The sequence below is a fragment of the Oreochromis niloticus genome, linkage group LG2, assembly GCF_001858045.2.
Source record: "Oreochromis niloticus isolate F11D_XX linkage group LG2, O_niloticus_UMD_NMBU, whole genome shotgun sequence".
In the NCBI taxonomy this organism is placed as follows: Eukaryota; Metazoa; Chordata; class Actinopteri; order Cichliformes; family Cichlidae; genus Oreochromis; species Oreochromis niloticus.
Window position 1 is genome coordinate 6056649 of NC_031966.2, and position 26340 is coordinate 6082988.

At 44.1% G+C, this 26340-nt stretch overlaps 1 pseudogene; it reads right to left on the reverse strand.

Annotated features, from left to right (window-relative positions):
- Positions 1–26340, reverse strand: part of LOC109203602 (5-hydroxytryptamine receptor 4 pseudogene) — a 75309-nt pseudogene that overhangs the window by 27435 nt on the left and 21534 nt on the right.

A 26340-nucleotide genomic window follows, 5' to 3' on the forward strand; every position in this document is an offset into this window, starting at 1 on the left:
GGCGACCTGAAGATCCGGGTTGGGCCTTCTAGAGCTCGATGCTCCTGTTGGAAGCAGTCATGCAGAAAACAGGATCTGTCTCAGGCAGAAGCTTATTCGACGAGAGGGAAGAGAAGCTCACCGATATCCGCTCCGAGCACTCCGAGTCTGACTGACTGCGCCGCATCCACGCATGGCTCCAGCACCGCTTCCCGCTCCGGGATGACTGCTGCTGCTGAAATCAGCGACTGCACTGCAGGATGTTAGCTGAGGAGAGCTCTGACACACATCTTTGTGGATTCCATGAACACTTTATCGTTTCTTATCACTGTCTGAGTTCTGGCCCGGCCGTCTGTGACTTACACCATGAAATGCACACGGCTTGACTGAATTATACAAATAAACCTCAGATAAGCTGCATAACTGTGCACCCACAGCAGAAGCTGAGAAACTTTGGTGTCCATTTCTAGAACTCGGTCCTGACCTTTAACTCTTTCCCCATGAAGGCGACATTTGATGAACTCCCTGAAGCCTCTCACACCTCAGTATAAATCAATAAATATCAATAAAGTCGAGCTTTGACGACCAATAGGATAATTTCTGGGTTTTTCCAGGGTAGCTGCACAGGCACAGACCACCCTCACTAGCTTCAGCTCAGGAGAGAGAAACAACGCTTAGTTCAACAGCTGAAAATTTGCACATCTCAGCTTCCTCATGTCATTTCACGGAGGCAAAGTTAAATATTTAACCTTCTTGGACGTGTCTGATTGCACGGATTATAGCACAGCATGGCATAGAACAGCATAGCATAGCATAGAATAGAATAAAATTAAATAGACATTGACATCTATACTGGCAGACTTCAGCAGAAAACCAGCATCATCATCAAAGACCCCTCGCACCCTGGACACTCACTTTTTTCCCCCCTTCCCTCTGGTAAACGCTACAGGTCCATCAGGTCAAAGACAAACAGACTCAACAGAAGTTTTTACCCACAGGGCATGTTTGACATGCCCTACCTCCACCCTGATTGGAGGATAACTGCACTGCCAACACTCATGGACATTACACCTTATTTATTACACCGTATTTCTGTTTATACTTCAATGCAACCAACACCCCTACCTCTTTAAACTGTATTTATTATAACCTTATTTAGTATAGCTCTAACACAATCCCCCCCAACGTGCAATATCACTGATCACACTGCACCTCTCAATGCACCTGCTAGTTAGATGGCATGTATGTGTATGTATATAGATGTAAGCGTGTATGTGGAAATATGTGTGTGTATGTATGTATGTATATATACATATATGCATGTATGTGCATGTATGTTTGCAGGTGTATGTATAACTTGTACATATCTTTCTTGTGTAAATGTAAGTTTGTCTGTTATTGTGTAAATACTTACGCTATTGTGTACTTCACACACATGGAGAGATGCCAAACTGCCTTTCACTGTTCTTGTAACAGTGACAATAAAAAGCTATTCTATATTCTGGCTTAAAATCAGTAAATCAGTAAAATCTTGTCATTGTACATGCACAATAAAATTGTGTGTACTCCACCTGACTACTGTGCAAGAAATATAAAGAACAAAACCGATTCTGTACACTTCGTTAGTGTGTGTAAAAACTGAAACACAGTTTCACATCAGTATTATTATCATTGTTTCAGATCAATGCACACTCAGCACTGACCTACACTGAGCTACTTTACAAAGTCAAGCTGCAAAGAGCTTCGACGCAGCGTGAACAAATGAACGAGTGGAGAAAAACACACAGCTCCAGTGTGAGGGCAGAGCTGCTGGCACTGAGGCTGAGTCTGTATCCAGCTGTTACAACAGCTGTATTACACACATGCACACACTGCTGCATGTGTGTGTCAGTGTTAAAAACCAAACAGTAACAGCTGGGTCACACGATCAGCCTCAGCGCAGCGTGCACGACTCTCTACAGTAACAACCGGCAGCACGAAACATGATCCCACATCACACGGCTGTCACTGTGGAAAGGCCCCACTATAATACCCACTCACATACAGTACACATTCATAAGCAATGAAAAGATGATGAAATTGAGAATCTCCAAGTCTCAAGCCAGAAAATGGCGGGGACACCAGCCGGGATGAAGAGGAGTGTAAGTGCCTCCCGTTCCCGGGGAAACACGAGTCTGCAGCTCGCTGTGGGAACGACAGAGCTGAGCTGGTGATTTACTGCTCAGTCTACAGTCACACCCTCACCGATGGCCACGAGCAGCAGAAATGAATTTCTCTGAAGGTGTCTGCACTCAGAGAGAGGGTGAGGAGGAGGAGGAGGAGTACACCTGCTCCTCCTCCTCATCATAAGGAGAAAGTCGTTGTTGCTCAGCATCTGACCAGGATGCCTGGACAGCCAGGACAATCCCGCTGTGTCTCCTCTCCGGACAGAGGGACACTTCCTCTGTCCAGAGGGATTCACATGTGCTTGTTGTGTTAGCTTTAGCATGCTAGTTCTGAATTTTAAAACCGTACCATGAAGAAAGCACTGCTCTCTGCAGTTTTGTACAACTTTGCGAGACCATCTGCACAAACCTACACAACATTATTACACTACAATTGTGTGAAACTGGGTCATCTCACATGCTTTGCAGTCTTAACCCATGGCCTCCAATCAAAACCACCTGAAAAGCTCCAAACACACAACATGTGTTATAGCATACAACATAAGACCAGATGTATAAGAGTGAAGTTGCTGCTGATGCTGAGGAAGACGATGGATGATAATGACGATGTTTATTTGTATGAAGTTTTTCACGTTCCTGGTTCCTCTTCCTCTTCCCATTATCTCCGAGCTAATTCCCCTCTGCGCCCTGCTCGATCATTCACTGTAATCTATTGTTACACCCTTCAGGCGTTAGTCCCTTCATCCTCCAGCTCTACATCAGCCATGTGTGCTCCACCCACAGCGTCTACAGGGAGTGCAGAATTATAAGGCAAATGAGTATTTTGTCCACATCATCCTCTTCATGCATGTTGTCTTACTCCAAGCTGTATAGGCTTGAAAGCCTACTACCAATTAAGCATATTAGGTGATGTGCATCTCTGTAATGAGAAGGGGTGTGGTCTAATGACATCAACACCCTATATCAGGTGTGCATGATTATTAGGCAACTTCCTTTCCTTTGGCAAAATGGGTCAAAAGAAGGACTTGACAGGCTCAGAAAAGTCAAAAATAGTGAGATATCTTGCAGAGGGATGCAGCAGTCTTAAAATTGCAAAGCTTCTGAAGCGTGATCATCGAACAATCAAGCGTTTCATTCAAAATAGTCAACAGGGTCGCAAGAAGCGTGTGGAAAAACCAAGGCGCAAAATAACTGCCCATGAACTGAGAAAAGTCAAGCGTGCAGCTGCCAAGATGCCACTTGGCACCAGTTTGGCCATATTTCAGAGCTGCAACATCACTGGAGTGCCCAAAAGCACAAGGTGTGCAATACTCAGAGACATGGCCAAGGTAAGAAAGGCTGAAAGACGACCACCACTGAACAAGACACACAAGCTGAAACGTCAAGACTGGGCCAAGAAATATCTCAAGACTGATTTTTCTAAGGTTTTATGGACTGATGAAATGAGAGTGAGTCTTGATGGGCCAGATGGATGGGCCCGTGGCTGGATTGGTAAAGGGCAGAGAGCTCCAGTCCGACTCAGACGCCAGCAAGGTGGAGGTGGAGTACTGGTTTGGGCTGGTATCATCAAAGATGAGCTTGTGGGGCCTTTTCGGGTTGAGGATGGAGTCAAGCTCAACTCCCAGTCCTACTGCCAGTTTCTGGAAGACACCTTCTTCAAGCAGTGGTACAGGAAGAAGTCTGCATCCTTCAAGAAAAACATGATTTTCATGCAGGACAATGCTCCATCACACGCGTCCAAGTACTCCACAGCGTGGCTGGCAAGAAAGGGTATAAAAGAAGAAAAACTAATGACATGGCCTCCTTGTTCACCTGATCTGAACCCCATTGAGAACCTGTGGTCCATCATCAAATGTGAGATTTACAAGGAGGGAAAACAGTACACCTCTCTGAACAGTGTCTGGGAGGCTGTGGTTGCTGCTGCACGCAATGTTGATGGTGAACAGATCAAAACACTGACAGAATCCATGGATGGCAGGCTTTTGAGTGTCCTTGCAAAGAAAGGTGGCTATATTGGTCGCTGATTTGTTTTTGTTTTGTTTTTGAATGTCAGAAATGTATATTTGTGAATGTGGAGATGTTATATTGGTTTCACTGGTAAAAATAAATAATTGACATGGGTATATATTTGTTTTTTGTTAAGTTGCCTAATAATTATGCACAGTAATAGTCACCTGCACACACAGATATCCCCCTAAAATAGCTAAAACTGAAAACAAACTAAAAACTACTTCCAAAAACATTCAGCTTTGATATTAATGAGTTTTTTGGGTTCATTGAGAACATGGTTGTTGTTCAATAATAAAATTATTCCTCAAAAATACAACTTGCCTAATAATTCTGCAATCCCTGTACACTCCAGGACTTCAGTCCCCACCTCCTACTTCCATGTCTACTCTCTGATGACCTCATCATCATAGTCTGTCCGCCGAAGTACTTCTTCTACTCCTACTACACTCAAATGTACACTGAACACTTTCTCACACTCTGAAGGGGAAAACAATAACCGACCTGAGACTGGTGAGTTTTATGAATGCGTTACATGCCCACAGCACACAGTGGGGGAAGTAAGTATTTTCTATCATATCATTACCACATTAATCTAAGGTAAACCCGAGCTATTCAGGAGTCAAATTTCAGTCTCCAACAGGTAAGTGGACCACATTTGGCATCTGTATGATAAATACTGTGAGACACAAGCTGAGTGCCGTGCAGAGACAGATGTCTGCCCCACAGCAGCAGCACCAACAGGAAACTCTGCACAGAAAGATTTTCTCGCGCGTTTCCTGCATCTGCGACTGAGCGTGCATCTCTAGGATGATGGATAAAGACTCAAAGCCGAGGCTGGAGAGGAGATCAGACCACAAACCTGATTCCACCTTAAACCAATCACTCAGAGCTCCCATCATTCTATTGTTGTAGAAGTTGGAGGCAAAAAGTCAAAGAGCCACAGGTACTCTGTTCATTTTTATTCTGAGTGCACTCGTTTCATCTCTCCTCATATTTGAAGGTGAGTCACCTGCCTGCCACCTCTGACTGATATGTGTCACTCGTGTGACCACGTTTAATGTATATGGGCACACGCTATGATCTCATGTATGTCGAGTGCAGCGTGGGCCTTTCCAAACACTGCTGGAGGCAGTCATCACATGACACGGACCCCATCCATAACAGCACAGCACACAACTAGGTCATGTAGTACTACCTCATAGCTGAGCCTGAGTAACTACTGTACCGCGACCTCCTGCTTCACTTACATCATTTTAATTCTGCCTCAAATGTCCTGAGGGAATAAAATCCTGTGTGTGCCTGGTTTAGTAACGAACTCTCTTTTTCCATGAAGCTGAAAGGAAACGTTAATGTTGGATCCACATTTTATATTTCGTGCTGTTGCGGTTTGTGCCACAGTTTTTCTTTGGGTTCAGCATTCGTAGTTTCAGTTTCAGATTCAGATTCACTGTCGACACGCAGGAAATATCTGAAAGTGAAAACAACACGAGGCGCTCTTTGACCTTCTTCTGATCGGCTGACCTTCGGGGTGGCTAGAGTTTGTGTGTTTAATAAAGTACGATAAGCTGAGTGGGATAACCATCCATGCACCGACCTAATTATTAGAAACCTTATGACTAATATGGAGCAGGAAGCAGAAGCTTAGTGCAGTTAGAGGTGCTGAGGGATGACAGAGTGCTGCTTCACACAGAGTGGAAATCACACTGAATAATCACACCATCAACGATGTTTTCTCACATAAACGCTCACAGCAAAGAGGAAATATTTAATGTAGAGATGTAAAAACCTCAGCTTTCACTTGGTTCTGTGCTCCAGCTCCAGACTGACGCTCCCTGTCTCTGGCTTCTCTGAGAATTGTGTCTGTGGATCTGTGAGGCAAAGAAAAGAAAGCCTTCCCACTGATGATTTCTGATCAAAGTCTCATCCGTCTCTCATCCTCCAGGCTAAAAGTTGTTAACCAAGCACAGAGAAACGACTTTCTTTGCATCCCAGCACAGCAAAAACAGACCAGACAGCACTTTCAGCAGGATCAGTGTTTTAATCAAACCCACAAGCTGGAGGCAAAGACAACTACAGAGGCAGCGAGAACCCCCGGCTAGCTGATGTTTCCTCAGCTGAACCAAATATCTGAAGATGAGGATGTCCCTGAAGAGGAAACCAGAGCTGTCAAAATACATTTGAATATTGCTTTTACATAATGGACATCAGCGTGTGGCTGAAACTACGAGCGCTTCACACTCAGCGTGACTGAAGCATCTGTTGGAATGAGATTCATTATGAAGCGTTTGGGCACTCGTTTATGTTTACTTATGTGAACATTAGTGAATTCATTCAGGTCACAGAGTGAAGCTCACCACTGCAGCTCAGCTGTTACACATCCACACAACACAGCCTGCCTGCACATCTGCATATATGCACATCTGCAAGCCACTTTGTAACCGGCCTCTGCACCCTCTTTTCATGCTGTTTCATATCTGCTGTCAATGATGCTGTTTAGTTCTGTGTTGTATGAACCTGAAAGGCTGCAGAGCCACAGTTTCCTGTACAGGGAGTAAGATGACATATCCAAACTCACAAAGCTGCCTGACAAAAATGAAGAAAACGTTTTGATTCATACTATAAAAAAAAGCGTCATGTCACGTCTCTGATGCATCCGTGCAGCGTCAGCATCTTTGAACAGTCAAAGCTCTCATCACTGAGTCTGACTGAGCTAACAGCTAAAAGGTGGATTTTGTGTTGTGTATTAATCAGCATGACCATTGTCAGGAAGCGTGTAATCACACATGGCGTGATTATTCTCCGTAAAAGTTGATTAACTCTCACCTCTCACCGCCGAGCTCCGCCATCGCCGGCATCTGGCCTGCAGCGCTGACATTCATGTGACCATAAATGCTGAGAGTCCCTGCAGACAGAAAACCACTGTTAAAACATGAACATGATGATTTACATTATTAAAGAGGGAACTTTTAATTACAACTATTACACCAGTCCTGGTCTCAGCAGATTACATTAACATAGTTAAACCACATCAGGATTATGCAAATGCAACAATTTTGGTTGACATTTGGTGTGCACTGATGAACGACTTGCCGCTGCGCATGTAGCTTTGTATTTGGGTCGAACAAGTTTGAATTCAGAGGATTTCAAACTGACTGTAAGACTGAGTCTGTAAGGAAAGGTGATTACTAAACATCTGACTGACCTCGGCTACGTTAACCAGCAGCTGGAGGTCAAAGACTGAGCATATAACATCCAATGTTTTATGAAAACGATTGTCGATTTAAGCATTCAGGAGACTCGGGTACCACGGCACTAACATTTATTACATTTCAGCACCAAGGATAAGAACGTAAAACAGAGCAGAGTCCAAGAAACTCACTGAGTGGCTTAGATCAAAGCCACTCGGGCTGGCCTTTAAGTCTCCACAGATAAAAATCTAAAAGAAGACCACAGAGCAAAGGTCTTGAGGTCATCCACGGAGTCAGGGCATTACATTTCAGAAAGCAGCTCTGCTGTGCAATTCAATTCAGTTTTATTTATACAGCGCTAACAATAACAGTCGCCTCAAGGCGCTTTATATTGTAAGGTAGACCCTACAATGATACATACAGAGAAGAACCCAATAATCATATGACCCCCTATGAGCAAGCACTTTGGCGACAGTGGGAAGGAAAAACTCCCTTTTAACAGGAAGAAACCTCCGGCAGAACCAGGCTCAGGGAGGGGCGGGGCCATCTGCTGCGATCGGTTGGGGTGAGAGGAGGAAGACATGAGCCTTTCATATCTCCAGTGGAAAATGCGACGCTGTCAGCTGATTGTGTTTTTCCAACATCAGGAAGAAAGTGGTTTTTACTTTAAACACATCGCACATTTAAGAAAACATGCTTTGTGTTTTGGAGTATCAGGAAACCCGGACGTTCAGTCAGGTAAGACGAGATCGCCGACGCTAAAAGAGCAGCATCAGTTGTTCCCAAACAACAATGTTCCCAAAATAAAACTCCATCAAAGCAGAACATGTTTTTATTTGTGCTAAATTCTGCAGAATTAAACAGAAACAGTACTGGAAGGCGGCCTGAGGCTGCAGGTAGGATTAATGGGGGTGGGGCGGTGAAGGTCAGCCTGGCAGAGAAAGAGGCCGAGGAAGGTCACGCCCCGCAGATTTACCCCCGTTCAGCCGAGCAGGCAGCTGTCATGGGCGCTTCGCCGCATGGACGTTTAAATCTGCACAAACGCAGCAGAAAGAACAAAATCCTCACCTAATCAACATCACACACGCTGACAGACACGCTCAGCTCAAAGCGTTGCACAGTGTTGCGGAAAAATATCAGCACAACGACTTATTTTTCTGTCACGAGGAAACAAAAGAACCAGACTGTGTCTGTAAATCTGCTGCACACAATCTCCCTACACCAGCGTTTATATTACATTATGCCAGGATCATGTGCAACAGCACGCACAGCCACAACGATCTGCTGCAGCTATTCTGTCCAGAAACAGTTGATACAGACTGATCTGAGCTCTGTTAATAATCATACTGTCACATGATTCACCAAACCTTTCCCCTCCTGCTCTGTGGAGGGGCGACTCCCAGACGGCTCATTTATTACAGCATAAACAACAGCTGTACTGAAGAGCAGTGACCCTCCCCATTCGAGGACAGAAGGCCCAAACCGTGCCAATGATATGCCCCTCGCAGCAAAGCAGGGCCCCAGGCTGACCCCCGAGGGGGGTTTAAAGGTTCAGGGTGTTCTCTCTAATCTATGACCCATCTGTACGGCACGGCAGCCGTGAGAAAGACGCCCGAGCAGCAGAAAAGATCCTCGCATGTTTGTGTGATGGTGACTGAAAAACTAATCTGCGCAAAATACTGAATGCTGCAGGAACAAAGAGGACTACAGATTTAAAAAGTTCTCTGTGATATATGATTAGCCAATGTCTGTGCATCATGAATAAGAAAAAAATGTTTTTATGAGATTTAAAATAATTCACAATCCTGTCACAGAGTCCAGCGATCTGTTTGTGAGGAACGGACAAGTGTTAACCCAGAGCCACTCCTTCTGGGACCCCGGAGGGAGAATCAAAGCTGCTCTGGTGGTTAGAGGGGGTTTTATTGTTGTGGCTGATCTGTGGTTGTATGCAAGTGTTAGTACGGAGGACATGTTGTTCACATATTCCATCCACACGTAAAGAGAAAAGCCTGGACACACAGAAACTTACAGCCTGCTTTGGTTTTAGGCTTAACCTCTAAATATTGGCACACTGGGATGAGATGGGCATAAATAAAAGGAAGGCATACTTAATCTATCTTGAGTCAGAGAGAAGGTAATTCATCATATAGAGTCTAAGATTTATTCAGGAAGCATGATGTACTAAATATAGATGCAGAGCTCTTTATTAGCTCTGCAGCATCTCTGACGTGCTGAATGCAGCCATGCCACCTGCACATGTGAACAAACAGCTCAATGCATGCGTAATGTGCACAATCCATCACAATACACATCTGTACAGTCCAGCTAATCCATCACTCATCTGCAGACAGGTTAACACAGACTGAGTGAACCCAGCTCAGTCCATGTAGCCTCAGCTGGAGCTGCTCTTTATTATTCTGTCATGAACCGGGTTTCCCTGCACTCACATAAACTGGAGCACACGTCACCTTCACACAACAAAAACATATCGACCAAGAACATTCATGTTCAAGACTTTATCATCTCGTCTCCAATCATTATTATATCATCATCGATTCGCCGTGAGTCAGAAACGCCTTGGCACCGTCTCCAGGTCGCCACAGGCTGCCGACTCTGTCCTATAATAGTCTCAGTCGGGGAGGTGAGGTGAGCTGAACGCATGACAGAGCTAATGGGCGAGGCTGCTAAGAGGGTTTACTGGAGTCTGTCAGCTCTCTTCCAGTCACACAGAGCTCAGAGAGCAGAAATACAAGCAGAGCTAAGACGGTGGGAGATGCCGACAGAGTCCAGGGAAGGGGATAAAAGACTGTTGAGCGCGAAGGAAATGAGACGACAGCAGCTCAGGTGAGCTCAGGCTTCAGGGCTGGGACATGCGAGGCTTCCTTTTGAGGTATCGAAGTCGGCCCTGACAACACGCTGAGGCAGGCCAGCCAGGAAAGCCTCCAGCTTTCCTGCTACTAGCTGTTGAAGCGGTGGGCGGGACATCACAAGTGGACAGAAATATGCTGCTAAGAGGTTTATTCACAGCGACGTGAATGAGAGTCTCGGCATGGGGGATCAGAAGTGCACATCAGCGTTTAAAATGACGGCCCTGAGCTGGAGTCGAGCCAACAAGTCAGTGAATGCAGAGAGACGTTTGGATGTTTGGACCGAGTTACAATGAGTCCGGCAGGAATTCCTGCATCCAGAGCAAGAGAGCCGGCAGACTGGACCTCATGAAGTCTTCCACGTTCAGCCACGGGCTGCCTCTTATGTTCACACTGCCGTTGTTTCGATGGGATATTCTCGTCAGGGGGTGACTTTAACACAGCTCTGCCCACATGCCGAAAACATCAAAGGTTAAGGAGGCGCAGCAGCCTGAGGGCAGGACGTGCACACCTGTGGCTGGGCGAGGTGACGTCTATCGAAGCACATTTACCTCACACACACTTTCACATGGATCTTTGTTCACTACAGCTCTGCACTTTAGATTCATCACGTTTTCTAACATAACCGACACATTGTGCAGGCGTCGCCCACCACCACCGCCAAAGGAGGTCTCGGTGAGTTTGAACTTATCACCCAACTCCACATGTGCTTCCACACCTACGTCCCTCATTTACCCTCACCTGCACGTGATTGGACTGTGGGAGGAAGCTAAAGAACTCAGAGAGAAGCCTCACACACACAGAACCCAGCTGAGCCGGTACCTGACGTCACTTCACGTCACTAATAACATCTGTAAGAACTTTGTCATGTGATGCTTCCGATGACAGCCGTGTAAAAGTTTCTCACATTTTCACAGGGTCAGAGCACCTGTCATAAAAACAAAACTCTGTCAAAAATCACTTTAGAGTTAAACTTTTTCCATGTTTTTATAGCCAAACACAAGCCGGCACACTGGACGCCAACATGCAACCTTTAACATATCTGGAATCTGCCATCTTAATAAAAATAATATGCTTTTTGTAAAACAGTAAACAGCAATAACTCTATTATAACTCTAATAATAAAAATTAGCCAGCATGAACATAAATGCATAAAAAGAATAAGTACGTCAACCATTTTAACATTTTTTGTGCCACAGCGGCCCGAAGTAAACACAAATGCTGAATATTAGCGATGCCGTGTGTCACATGACCTGCACTTTCCAAACGGCAGCACAGCCTGTGACCCTTCCTGGGCCCCTGTGTCCTATTTAGCTTTGCTTGAGTGTTACAGAACATGGATCACTGCCTAGTGCTTCAGTGTCAGTAAAGCTGGTTTTCCATATAACCCACAAGTGTTTGTGTGATCGTCGTGATTTTATTTCCTGTGTGATGCAACAGCAGGATGCTCATCTGCAGCTGGCGCTCCTGTTCTGTCACGGCCATAAACCGGCATTTAAATCACCGGCGTTTCTTTAACACATCATTAAACAAATGCTTGAAACTGGGTTAGGACAGAGCTTTCTGAGCACAAAGCTTTGAACATGAGAAGAGAAAAAGAAAAATGTGAGAGAAGAAGAAACTAGTGTGGAGAGGCCAGAAAACATAAATGTGCACAAACAGCCGAGATACGAAGAACTCCAGAAGAGTCCAGACTGAGTGACAGAGCGTCGCGAGGGTGGAGGGTTCATCTGTGTGAGTGAAGTTCAGCCAAAGGTTCCCAGTGCAGGTGGAGGGTGACGAACAGCACGCTCCTGTGTCCGGGAGATACTCAGCAGCTTGCAGGAGGCCATGAACAGTGCAATAACCAGCAGGGTGGAGTAACATCCATACCGCATGAATTTTTCTTTTACAAGGCAGGGCCATGCTTACGATTCTGCATGTATATTACTTAAAGCTACTGCATGGATCATCACCTGGCTGTGCTGACAGGTTTACCTGTCCATGTGCTATTTTGATTCAAGAGACCCACGATGGCGGGAACAATGAGGAGCCGGGATCAAGGACACCACCCAGGACTGGGTGAAGGAACGCCTCTATTTCTATTTCTTCTTCTTCTTCTTCTTCTTCTTCTTCTTCTTCTTCTTCTTCTTCTTCTTCTTCTTCTTCTTCTTCATTCAGGACTTTTTAACTTTAATGAACACGTAAGGTTTCCCTGCTCCACACAACCAAAATGTCCCCATAAACTAATGAGGCTGCCGAACAAACTTTGTCGTAAACTTTAGAGCCAGTACTGCATTACTGTGTATTGATCCACTTCCTGTTCTACCACCTTGTCTATATTCATGTTCAGCTCTAGTCTTCATTATACTTAAAGACTGAATGGATGTAAACTCCAGCATGAAGACCAAGATAATAATAAAACAAATCAAAACAATAAATCATGATGAAAATGTCAGAGAATCACAGAGACGACCTCAGACCACAGTCCTCTCAGTATTTGGACTCCAGGTCAAAAATCCAGTTAAGCTGCTTAACATCATTTCATTCAATCTAATATTTGTATTCTGGAGCTTTTACTGAATATTGCGGCCCAGTGACATAAACAATTACTACCTGAGAGCCATTTGTCATTTACAGTCAGAAATCTGATTTTATTGGGTGATACCAACACCAACGCTTCGTGGTGTTGTTATATTACACACGATAAAAGGAGCAATGTACATGACCACCATCCACATAATAAACTGCAGACAGTGAAGCTGCTGTATTTAACACGTGAAGCACACAGCCCATCAGCTGGCTCCATAGCTAATGCGAGGCTACATGGGGACACCCTGCATGTGTTTGGGGGGCTTCGTGGTCTCATCGCAGGGAACAAATGGCGCCAAATGACTCACCTGGAAGGTTTGTGGCCCCCGGATCTGACCCTAACCGTGCCCCCTCACATCAGCATATTTATACACATTTTTACAACATATAATGATGTATTCATTGTTTGGTAATATTTGGAAGTTTTAGGATATGGTCTACGCACACCTGAGGTTCACCTGCAGATTGAAACCTGCAGGTGCTGTCTGTTGCCATGGTTTCAAAGCCAGGAAAACAGTTATCGTGCAGAAACAGGAAGAGGGCCGACTTTCACCTGCTAACTGACTGACTCACACCAGCAGCCAATCAGCTCCCAGCTTTTCTCAGGTAACATTACTGTCTGCGTCAGAATGGCCTGGAGACTGAGAGGGCAGAGGAAATATGTGTGTGTGTGTGTGTGTGTGTGTGTGTGTGTGTGTGTGTGTGTGTGGACGGGTATTAACATCTTTGTGGGGACCAAAAATTGGAAGTTTACTATACTTGTGGGGACCGACAGCCCTTGTGGGGACCAAAATCCCGGTCCCCATGAGTTTGAAGGCATTTTTGAGACTCAAAATGTGGTTTTAGTGTCAGCTTTACAATTAGGTTATGGTTACGTTTAGGGTCAGGGCTAGGCATTCATTTTTGATGGTTAGGGATAGGGTAAGCGGCTAGGGAAAGCATTATGTCAATGAGATGTCCCCACAAGGATATAAATACACAGACACACACACACACACACTTTAAAGCTTTTATTTCTGGATTTGCACTGAATCCTGATAATCTCTGATATGATCTGATTTACAGGAAGTGCAGGAAGTGAATAAATGAGGAGGGCCCGAATGTCTTTCAAGAGAGATTTATCTCCAACTGACATGAGCACAGCAGCAGCTCTCACTGACAGCGCCACAGACGGGGACGCTGCTGCTCACTGCAGGGGAAAACTAAAGGTGGTGCAGAACCTGTGATATCCGGTCCCAACACCAATGAGAAGACGATTTCTTAAATACAATTATCAGTATCTAGTATTCAATACCTATCGCACAGTCATCTCACTTTTCTGTAGTTGCAGATGACCATTCATATTGTCTCTACCCTGTCTTTGTTTATTGTACATAGATATAGTTAGTAGTAGTACCTTTTTATCTCTTAATTTTACCCAAATTTAGCGAGTTATTATTTACTTGTAATTTCTAGTTTTATATCTCTTGGAGATATATTTTTTTAAATTCTTATAAATGCACCATGGGGGGCTTGGGGTGAAACGGCATTTCAGTACGCTGTATACTGTGTACGGTATATTGTTGTATTGACAATAAAGAGCTTGAATCTTGAATCAATGAAATGTTTTTGTTCAAGAAAATAACACAGCATGTTCTTCTTCTGCTTGATGGCCGGTGATGCATCATTCGTTTTTCATCAACACTCTTATCGGAGTCGGTTTGTTGGGTCGTTTCATAAAAATGGTGTAGGTAATGTATGTTTCAGGTAATAATATGCAGAATATTACAGCCGATACAGCTGATTTGGTGCTTTTTGCACCCACAATTTCACCTTCGAAATATCATCTTTTGGCATTTATGCCTTCATTTGCTCATAGTAATGGAGGGATGTGGGAGTAGAAGGGATATGAACAGCAACAAAGATCCCATTATCAAAGCCAGACAATTATTCATTTTTTTTCCTCCCAGTTCTGAGTCTGCCTTCCAACATTGAGACAAGATAATGGAGATTATTGCAGCAGGTTCTGTTTCTCAGTAATGCTGTCATTCCCTCACATCCACCGTTAGTTTCCACCCGTGTTTATTCGTTGACTTGCTTGCTGTCCTCAAATCAAACATTAACTGACTGAACTAGTTATAGTTAAATTATATTTATAGAGCAGCAGTCATCTGAAGGTGTTTTACAGAATCAGATAAAGGACAGGGCAGGAAGGGCTCAGGGACAGGAAGAGAAAGGAAAAGCAGAATGAGACAGAGACAAAACACAAACTACAGAAGAAGAAACTCAATGCATTATGGGAGGCCACCATGCAGTCGGAGACTGAGGACCTGATCCAGCCCTAACTATAATATGCTTTATGAAAAAGGAAAGTAGAGACGGTGTCTGTCTCTGAATCCAAACTGGGAGCTTTTCTTTAACTTTCCATCCATATCAGCATCCACCTGCCATCATCATCATCCTCATCCTTCTCCCTGTCAGTGTCATCAGGTTTTTATCGTCAGCAGTGCGCCAGTCTGAGCGTATCCGTTTACATCTCGTCGCACCAGCAGGACATCTTACACTTCTAATATTTGTGAATCATGCAGCGTGACCGACACTTGGCACAGCTCTGCTTCTTTCATATGCGATGGGCATCGACCTGCAGAGTCAAATGACATTTAACGCCACAGAAATACTTCCTTTGCCAATTTTCTTTCCCGCTCTCGTGCAATTTTCAGTATTTGGCTCTGAGGCGATTAGATGACATTAACACTGTCATTATTCACAGCTCAGGATGGATGCATGCATCACCAGTCATCTTTGAAAATAATAACAAACTGCCCAGAAGTGACACACTTTAAACTTACTACATATTCATTTAGACTTAGTGGAAGGCTAATTATTAGGTTTTCCTGTCTGGCTTGTTGGAAATATGAGTTTGAACTGAAACAACCAATAAAAATGTGTCTTCTAAATGCTAAAGGTCCTTGACACAGTCTCAATATTACCCTAAACCCGCTGCATCATGGCACCCGTGCAAAAGGACCTGTCGTGGATATCTGTGAGATGAGAGGGGCTTTGTGGAAGTATTTTATGTCCTGGTACTGGCAAGAATTCAGACTCCATAAAATGACCCCCACTACCACAGTAAATACTCCATTCATGTTTCTGTAGAATAATAATAACAGGAAGCTCGCTGACAGAGAAACCTCGGCCAAGCACTCTGAGCAGGATTTCCTTCTAAGGCAATAATCTGATATGTAGAATACATTCACTTTATTTTATTTGTCCTTCTTAAGCATAATTTTTAAAAGTTTGCAGTAACAAAAGAGTACAAAGGTGCAGCTTCTGTATTTGACTGTTTAAAAACCATTTTAATACACTTGACATAATTTTGACTATAATTATTTTTTATGTGGATATAAAACATGTACCGCTCATAAAGTTTGTTTAAATGTTCAGTAATAATATTTTTAAACATATTCATATTGTTATGTATTTAAACTGTTACAGCCTGGTACTGTGAGGTACATAACAAAGTACATAATAAAGTAGTAATGAAGAGAAATATGTTTAGTATGGCTGCAGGTTTGTTGAATGAGAAAACTTTAATGTCTGACTTTGGATTGATTAACCAACATGCCCACATGGAAACACATGACGTGTACTTGTGAAATACCCCAGCAGGTGTGAGAGGGTGAGCCTGTTTCTGTAATGAGAGCTCATGGTGTCACTACTCAGTCAGTTCTTGGTAGCCTGAAGTGAAAAACAATGAAAATGAGAATCAATAAAAGCCAGATGCATGGCTTTGCTCGTGCTGTGGGTCTGTCAACCACACCATCTGCTGCCTGTCCTCCGCAGAGAGCCACAGCGCAGGGCACCCTGTGACCTGAACCGGGCCCCATCGGAGCCCGACAGACTGAACCGGGACCTCTGGCAACAACTGCACATCCAAAATGAACCCTTCATCATCCTGCCAGACTGGGCAAGAGACAGTTTTCTGGCCAGTCGTCTCATCTGCCAACTGTTCCAAATAAGGAAAAACATTCAGTTTAGGGAACAATAAATGTTTCTAAGGCTGCTTTTGGAAATGTTCATAGCCACTATCAACTATTGGTTTTTTAACTCGCCTTAAAGCCTCAGCTTGAGCGTTTTACTGCCACTGAGAGCCAGAAGTGACCACAGACATCCAGACACCTGCTAATCATCCAAACGAAATCCTCAAATTTCACTGGGCACCAAAACTGGAGCTCAGACTTTGTAGATGGGACAAATTGTTATTGGTCAGATGATTGCATTACAAATGCTCCTCCACCACACTGTGTGCTCCTGTGCAGTTGTCACTGAGGCTGAGCTAAACGGACTGTTTCTAGTAATCATATCCACTCTGATGAAAGCACAGGGATGGACCCACCAACCTTCAGCATCAGTAGATGTCCTGCTGTACCTCCTGAGCTACAGCCAGCCCCGACTATTCATAGAGACCAAGCTGCTTGTTTGTGTGTGGCGGGGTGTAAACACAGCTTTAATGCTGTGTATCGGGGATTTTAACATGAGAGTCTGAGGGCTGCCTGGCTTTTGGAGCCAGCCTGTAACCACAGTTTTTGGAATTTCTGTGTTGGCTTCATTTCTCAGTCCCGGAGGTTGCTGCTTGACTGAAAATACAACCTGGATTATGTTAGCGGTAATGTAATAAATAATAAAGTTCTGCTTCTGGAGTGAGGCCATATAAACAAACAGATTTAGTGCTTCCACTGCAGTGCTTAAAGAGCTGCAGTTTCATGTCAGAGAGTTTGCTGTGACTCATGGTTGAGATTAAGTCTGGATTCAGAGAAAGTTTTTTTTTTTTTGATGAAGCACCGCACAGAGCATGATTTTATCTCAACACAGAGCAAAATACAGAAACTATATTAAAACAGATACAAGCAATGGATGGGCGACAAAAAGGTCCTGGGTTTAAGGCCAGCGTCCAGCTCGTTCTTTGACCTGTACAGGTGTACCTCTCACCCTGTGGCAGCTGTGACTGTGAGCTGATAAGGATGGGTGGAAAAAACCGATGGACAGATGAATGGATGACGGACAGATGGATGGATGGACAGATAGATGGATGGACAGATGGATGGATGGACAGACGGATGGATGGACGGACAGATGGATGGATGGACAGATGGATGGATGGATGCTTGTTTGGTTTCAGACTGCACAATATGGGGAATTCTGACTCAGTGAAGGTTTTTGTTAACGAGATGAATACATTTGATCTGCTGTGCAGCTCATTTTAATAAGTGCAGAGGGCAGCGATGAGGTGAGGTTTAGGAGGTTAATGGGTGTTTCTAGTTTGGGACACGATGATGTGATACTTTTACTCTGCTCTGTCTCCTCACAGGGGGGTCAGTTTCTATCTTCACATTGCCATCCAACTGAAAATTCCTCCATCCCTTTTCCTTTTGCTTCAATTATCTGCCTGCTTCAGTGTGCTCAAGGGCCTCCAACCAACCCAATAACTTTCCCCTTCGCTGTGTTTTAAGGAGCAGAAATTACCCAGTAGACATCTGGACCGGGTGCTCCTGGGTTTCATTCCAAGTGCAGGCCCACAGATGACTCCGTTTGCTTTTATTTGACAACGGTAATTAAATTTGTCTGCCTGTTGTTGAGGGGCAATCCAGCTGCCAGCCCTGTGGGTATCCGGCCGGGGTAATACTTCACGGTGACAGAGCGGCGCTCCGCTGAGGATGCTGCTCTCCTGTGCTCGTGCAGCCAGGACACACGACTCTACCTCTTGATGAATTTTCCAATTTGATTTAAATGCTAATTTGAGTTTGATGGCTTTCTCGGGGCTCTTCTTTCTCAGTGAAAGATGGATGCTTCTCCTCCAGTTTGTGCGTTCTTTTAGGCTTCTATTAAGCTTCTATGCATTCTCAGTATGGCTTCTACACATGGAGGCTCGAGCAGTGAGAGTCTTACGCCCAATTTGCTAAACTGATTATAATGAGCATCCTGCAGTCTCTGGTAAACACGCAACAACACCGAGCAGCTACAGTAGTCCATTTACTTTCTGCCGATGAGATCTACCACGTGTTTTTGCAGTTTTCATTTGTGTGTGATTTTCACATTCGTTATGGGATTGATCGAAAAACTTAAGTCGGTGAGTTATGATGAGAGTTTTAGAGACTGAGAAAGAGGCAAAGAAAAAGGAAAACAGAGGTGAAAGGAGAAGACGAATCAGGCATAAAACACAGGTGATGAATATCAGAGGCGAAAGGAGGGAGAAAGGAAGAACAAAGCAAAAGGACAGCGAGCCGAAAGGGGCTTGTTGGACCTTGCTCGGAGTTATTTGAGTCTGCATCTCTTCGTCTTATTGACTTCTAATAACAGCTGAACTGGGTGGCATTTCAGGGGAATTTGTCCTGTTAAATGTCAGCGTGGTCTCAGTTCAAGGCCTCTGAACTTTTAAAGGAAGAGAGCATAGAAAGATAAGGATAGGCTGATTGAAGGTGTCTTTCTCCTTGCCTCCTACAAATTATAATTTCATTGGCTTCAAACAACCACACAGAGTTTCACATGGTTTCAGAGTTTATTCTAAATCATCTCTGATGCACATGAAAAAAGCCCTGCATGCACACACACAGCTCTCCAAGCAAATTAATGACTTTGCAGATTTAAAAGCAGCCAGTTTGGATCCGATGCTTGGTGATGATTAAATCTATGAGCTGAGACAATCTGAGTGACAATAAGCCAAAATTTCTGCACTGTATTCAGATGATGAGAAAAAAGCTCTACTAACAGGTTCTATTTCTGAAAACTAAAAGCTGGGTAGGTTGAACATGTAAATAAATTGGCACCACCTGCCCTTGGTGGAGGGTGGAGTTTGTCGAGTTTGGTGGTGTCAGGATCTCACCTCTGCTTTTTGCAGATGATGTGGTCCTATTGGCTTTGTCAGGTGATGAAGTCCAGCTCACGCTGGGCCGAAAGTTAGAAAGTGCTTCCATGAAGCAAAAAGTGCCTGAATGTGTGTGCAGTATAAAGCACTGAGTGCTCAAGTAGAATAAAAAAGCCAGTCCTTTTAAAGCCATGGTCCCCAGCTCGGAAAAGGTGGAGTGCCCACTCTGGGTTGGGATCCAGCAGCTGGCCTAAGTGGAGAATTCAGGCATCTCGAATCTTGTTCAGGTGCTGATGGATTTGTGCCTTAGAGATGAGGTGAGGAGCGCAGAGTTCAGCTGCTACTCCTTCACATCCAAAGGAGACAGCTGAGGGAGTCTCCCGAATCTCTTCTAGGTGAAGTGTTTGGGAAATAATGAAGTGGAAACAGGACTTGGGGCAGACCCAGGGCATGTTGGACACATTATGCCCCTCGGGTGCCCCAAAGAGTTGGAAGAGGTGGCTGTGAGGGGGAGGTCTGGGGAGAGGTCTCTGCTCTGACTGCTGTCCATGCGACTCGGACCCAGATAAGAGCAGGAAATGGAAGGATGGGTATAAACTCATTTGTATATTCATGCTTTTAATTCAAACATTCACTGTAGCCCTGAAACACTCTATAGAGAACTGATTGCTAATTTTAATTATTGTGCACCAGACATAATGAAAACGAAAGCCAGAGATCATCTTCAGTAGTTGCAGCCTTTCAAAATGAAACTTCCCTGTAAACAATAACTTTGGACGGCTGCTTGAACAAAACATTTTAAAGCGCTTCAGCCGCTCCGAGCTGAACAGCAGACTGAGCAAGCTGAGGAATAACCATCGCTGGGATTTTGTTCAGAGATTGGCTTGAACTGAATGTCAGAACACTCAATAACACAGGCAATCAAGACTGGTCCCTGAGCTCTGAGTAGTCATCACAAAGTGACCTTTCATACTGACGGATGGGTCTGTCTGTCCGTCCGTCCGTCTGTCATCGGGAACTTTCTCAGCATTGTGCTTCATGGTGACTCAGTGGAGATTTGAGCAGCAGAAGCCATAAAAACCCTGTTGGAATTTCCAGAGCGCACACACAGATCTAAACGTCGGGCTGAAGGTAGGAGTGCCACGATGGCTGAGAAACAGAGTGCGTCCTCTTTTAATGGCAGACGAAGAAGGAAAGAGGTCTGATGATAATTCAATAGAGCACTCCTGAACGTCTTGATTATATAATAAGTCAGCAAGTCATTACCTCGTCAGTCTCCTTGGCTTCACATGGAAACACTCGCAGAGACAAACAGTTTTATCCTTATTACGCTTGTGTAACCTTGCGCTGCCTCGTTCAGTGAACACAAACAGATAAACTTAATCACGGTGCTGATGGGGCCGGCAGGCCTGCAGGGGGCGCTACTGATGAAATACTACTCTATAAATAGAAGCAAGAACAGTATTCTGTCCAGAAACGTGTGACTTCCTGGCAGCTCCAGTTATTGTAACTGCTCTAATAACAAGAGCAGCACCATAAAAATGGCTAATCAGTGGGAAATATCCGCTATTCATCCTCCTGATCTGCAGTTCACAGAAGCCTTCAGATATGAATGTTTCGAATACTGAAGTTCACGCTCTCATTTTAGGGATGCCTCAAACGGCACTGAACTCTCTCTGATCTTTTTTTTTTTTTTTTTTTTTTTACTAGTCCTTATTTATCCAGGAAAAATCTCATTGAGATTAAGAGACCTGGCATCATGGCAGCAAAAATTTGTATGTATGGCCGAACACAGACAAATGCCATAAGATAAAAACCTTTACAATTAATTCATTTATTTAATTTGACTGTAATTCTGTAATAAATGCTATCTGGCAAAAGAAAACAATATTAATTATAATGCACTGCTCGCGCCGTTCTAACGACACAAAGATGAGAAAGTCTGATTTGCACACAAATAAAAAAGGTCACAGAAAGCTGAAGATAACTTGCATACTCCACTCGGCTTTATCTTTTATTCAAACAGTGGCTGCTAGTAAATAAGAATCTGCTTAAGTGATGATTTCTGTAAGTATGTTGTTCACAACGACAAACTAAGACTTCCAGTCACCACATTACAGGACAACCCACCCACAAGGACACCAGACTTTATGATCCTTCAGCTGAGAACAAAGCACCCTCTTGTCTCGTCAATTATTTAACACCTTCAGGCCGCCTTTTTATAGCACCCTAAACACTTAAGCAAGTCATTACCAACAAGCCTGGTTCATCTCATTTAGCAGTGGGCAAAGTCCAAAGTCAAAGCCACGCTCCCAAACCCTTCACTTTATAACAGCTTGAACTAGATAAAACTCCAGCTTTCAGGAATATTCGAGATGGCCTGTTTTCCCTGCCTGTGTATTTTTTTTTTCATGTCCAGTAACAAATAACTTTTACTATTTTTACAAACTCACTTGCTGTTATGAATATTAAGCTTGGCGAGTCCACACAGCAAACAAAACATGCTAAACATGTCTGTAAAACCATGTGGTTGGATAAAGTATTCTACAAATCAAAGTCACTGCATCCCTAACAAGCACCTGAAATCAGCAGCATCTTCAGCTGAGGTCTCATTAAGTGTATTTGACTAAGTACTGGGTCAAGATTAACATTACAAAGATTTGTACCATAAGAGGTTTTATGGTGTATTAAAAGCAGTGTGGCCATCCTCTACATCACCAGCTGGTCATCAGAATAATCAACACTGTCTGATTTCACTATGCAGAGGAAACACGCTCTGTTCTCTGAGGGAATGCCAAAGGAAGATGAACTGTGCTTCCAAGGATTTGTTGGTGAACTGAGAGTCCAACATGCATGTCCTCAAAGCCGGCCGTTCAAAGTGACATTAAAGTGAAAGTGAACTCACAGACAGACGAGGGGGGAACGGCAGGGATGAACTCCACCGAGGCCAGCATGAGCTCCCGGTCCCATTAACCTTAATGGCAGCTTCTGTTAAGCAGCATTGATAGAAACTCCAAGCATGTAGGTCACAGACATGCAGCTCATTAATGACACAGTTACCTGGATGTGTGCTGCAGCAGAAAGCACAGGAAACTCCTGCTGTGCATTTTTGCACAAAGGAGACTCATTACCATCACAGCCGTGGATCGCTGCAATAACTGCTGAGTGACTGAGCAATTATAGTGACATACTGGGCCTTCAATATAATGTAGCCCAGCTCTAACACTCTTCTTCACTGTTTCAAAGTTTCAGCTCTGCCAATGAGTGGCTGCTCTTTGTTTTTTCCCTCACCGTCAGTGTGGTGGATCACTGAGAGAAAAGCATCCAGACTCTGGAAACTTTGACATCACCCTGACAGGATCAGCAGCATGGACCTGGAACCCCACTACAATAAGGGAAGGAGGAATAGAACAGTCTCTCCAAAGCCAGAGTGTGGTCCATCAATTCAGTTTAGTCCCATCCATCCATCCATCCATCCGTCTGTCCATCCCTCCGTCCCTCCATCCATCATCCATCAACTCATCCAACCATCCATCCGTCCGTCCATCCAATGAGTTTCTCCCTCTTTTATCTGATGATGCTATACAGGGGCAGCAGTCTAAGCTGAAGACCCCAGACTTCCCTCATCCCAGCCTCTTCCAGGTCATTCTTGTGGACACCAAATCATTCCCAGGCCAGTCGAGAGATATAATCTCACCAGCAAGTCCTGGTTCTGCCCCCGGGCTCCTTCCAGGTTAGACATTCCCAAAACAAATCACTTAACAGGTTTATCTGAGGTGTCTGAACCACCCCAGCTGGCTCCTCTGAGGGAACGGCTCCAAGTCTGACTTCCTAGCAAGTGACTGAGCTCCTGAGCCTCTAATGGAGAGCCCAGCCACCCTTCAAAGGAAGCTCACTTCTGCCGCTTATACAGGTGACCTCATTGTTTTGGTCATCACCCAAAGTTCGTGACCACAGCTGAGGGTAGGAACATGGATTGACCAGAAAATCGACACCTTTGCTTTAAATTTTGTTCAGTTTTATTTATGTAGTGAACTGTTGCTATTTTGTCCTTTTACAAAACACTGACTCGAGGCTCTTTAGTGGTACACGTTGTTAAAACTATGCCCCATGACTAAATTACAATTTAACCTCAAATTCATAAAGGTGTCCATAGCACTCTGTAGTGATTCAGCTTCAGAAAGATTCACAATGATCAAATTTATAAGACAAACAGTTTCATTGGACGGCGGCAATAAAGTGCTTATGAAAGACACTCTTCCTACAAACATCTCCACACAGCACACCATCCAAGCTGCTGCACCAACACTTGCGTGTCAAATTAGTCTGCATGTGTGGGTTTATTTAAAGCTCTCTCTGAGTTCTTTGTGGCCTGTTTGCTCTTTTGTCTCTGTGAATTCTCGTACTTCCACCTCTTTATGGCAGTGTCGTAATCCTGCTCATCTTAAGCAAGTGATTCCTGGCACAGGGACACCTTACAGTTGATCTCAGAGTCCACATGTGTCAGAGTATTATAAACCATCTATCTTCAAAGCAACTATGTATTTGCTATCTGACACATTAGATTCTTGATTGTGCTGACAGCTGGAAACCTTTGACAATAAAAACATAAAAGACTTCATACAAAGGGTTTTTACCAGGAAAGTTTTCATTTGGAAAAAACAAAAAAGGAACGGGATGTTTTCTTACTGAGCTGCAAAGTCACAATTGGTCTTAATTTTATTGTGACAAGTTTATCATCAACTGAGGCCAAGCCCTGGTCTCACAGCCAGGAAAGATAAATGAGAGAGTCCTTACAGAAGTCATAATCAGCTATTAAAACGATGAAGAACCACTTCATGAAAACCATTACATTAGATTGCTATTTTTTTTCTCCAGAGTTCTTCAGGTATACTTTAATCATCTGTAATTCATGTATCAAAAACTGTGAGAACTGTGGTGAAAATGAGCAGACAGGTCCTCAGCCACAAACACAACATTTTTAAAATTAATTTAACATTTAAAAATGTAAAAATATCCATCAATCAGCCATCCATCTATCCATCCATCGATCCATTGATCCATTAATCTGTCCATCCGTCCATCCATCTTATCATCATCATCCATACATCCAATCATCTATTTGTCCATCTATCGTCCGTCCATTCATCTGTCCATCTGTTGGTCAGTCCATCCATCCATCCATCCATCCATGTCTCCGTCCATCCATCTATCATCATTATCCATCCATCCATCGTCCTTCCATTCATCCTTCCATCTGTTGGTCGGTCCATCCATCTGTCCATCTGTCCGTCCGTCCATCTGTCCATCTATTATCCATCCATCCATTCATTTATCCACCTTCTTCTTCCACTTATGTTGATGTGGAGAGCAGCAGCTCTGCTCTGAGCTCTTCAGCCTAAGTCTAAGGCTGGTGCACTGACTCTACAATACTTTGGCACATATGGTCCACTCCGATCACCATCCCTCCACCACCGTGCTGCTAGCTGCTATGAGGTTTTTGTGCTGATATGAGTTGGGTTTTGGTCAAACACCACAGTGGTCTGGCCTGTCCAAAGGACATTGTTGCTGAAGTCTTGTGCTTTATTCAGATTCAGCTTTGCAAACCTAAGCTGTGCTGCCATGTGGACGATGAGCACAGCTTAGGTGAGAGAAGAGGCTTTCTCCAACCATCCACACGTGTTCAGTCTAATTCTAATTGTGCTGTCATGAACTTTAACCTTTAACCTGCTGCCTGATGCCTGAACAGTCCGAGCCTGGCGTGAATCATAGCTGAATACTGCAGACCTGCACACTGCTAAAACTCTGCTTGTATAGAGGTGCTCACACTCCTGAGTTAATCGTGTTCACCTGATTAGCAGCACCTGGCTGTCTTCCTGATGGAAGCAATAAGGGTGGATTTTATTTTTCAGAGGACAAAAACTCTCTGTGCTCTGCCGTCACTGGTCAGACAGCCTCATCCAAGTCTCTGCCTGCTTCATCTCCACCTGGACCACCAGGGTCTAGCCTCCAGGGAGTCCTACCATTGCTGGGACTCCACTCTGCTATGAAATCACCAAATGGTTTATTACTAGAACTCTATTACTAGAAATCTTCAGCTGCCATTAGACATCAGATGGACTTTACCCTCCCAGCTGCCTACCACAGTCTGCATCATGTCCAATTACTCCATGTGTGAGAAGCACAGGTAACACATCTAACCCTAACCCTTCACCTACACAGAGAATACTCCTTTTATGAGTAACATGTGAAACAGCAGCAGCACCCCGACCTGCTCCTCAAACTGTCCGAAGTTCATGTGTGATGTGATTTTATGGTTTGCAGGAATTATTTTTAGATTTGTTAGACCTGCAAGCACACGCTAAACGGTGAATGCCCCATAAAACCAAGATGTGCCTTAAACGGCAGCACAGAGGTCCCTACGATTATTAATCCTAACGATGAATAAGTAAAAAGCACTACAGAGCTGCAGGGTGGCTGAAATAAGCCTGTTCGTGTGTATGAACCTCTGATTTATTACTAACTTAAAGACAGAGATCAATAAACCCGCATCATAAATAAACAGAACTACTGTTAACATCATAAAGTGGGGCTTTGATGTTAGCAGTTATACTGCAGGTCATAGGAAGCCGTCATTTAGGCGCCGCAGTTTGTCTCGACACACAGTGCAGAGCATGAACAGATTTAACCGTCCTCGTTTGAAATGGCACGACAGCTTT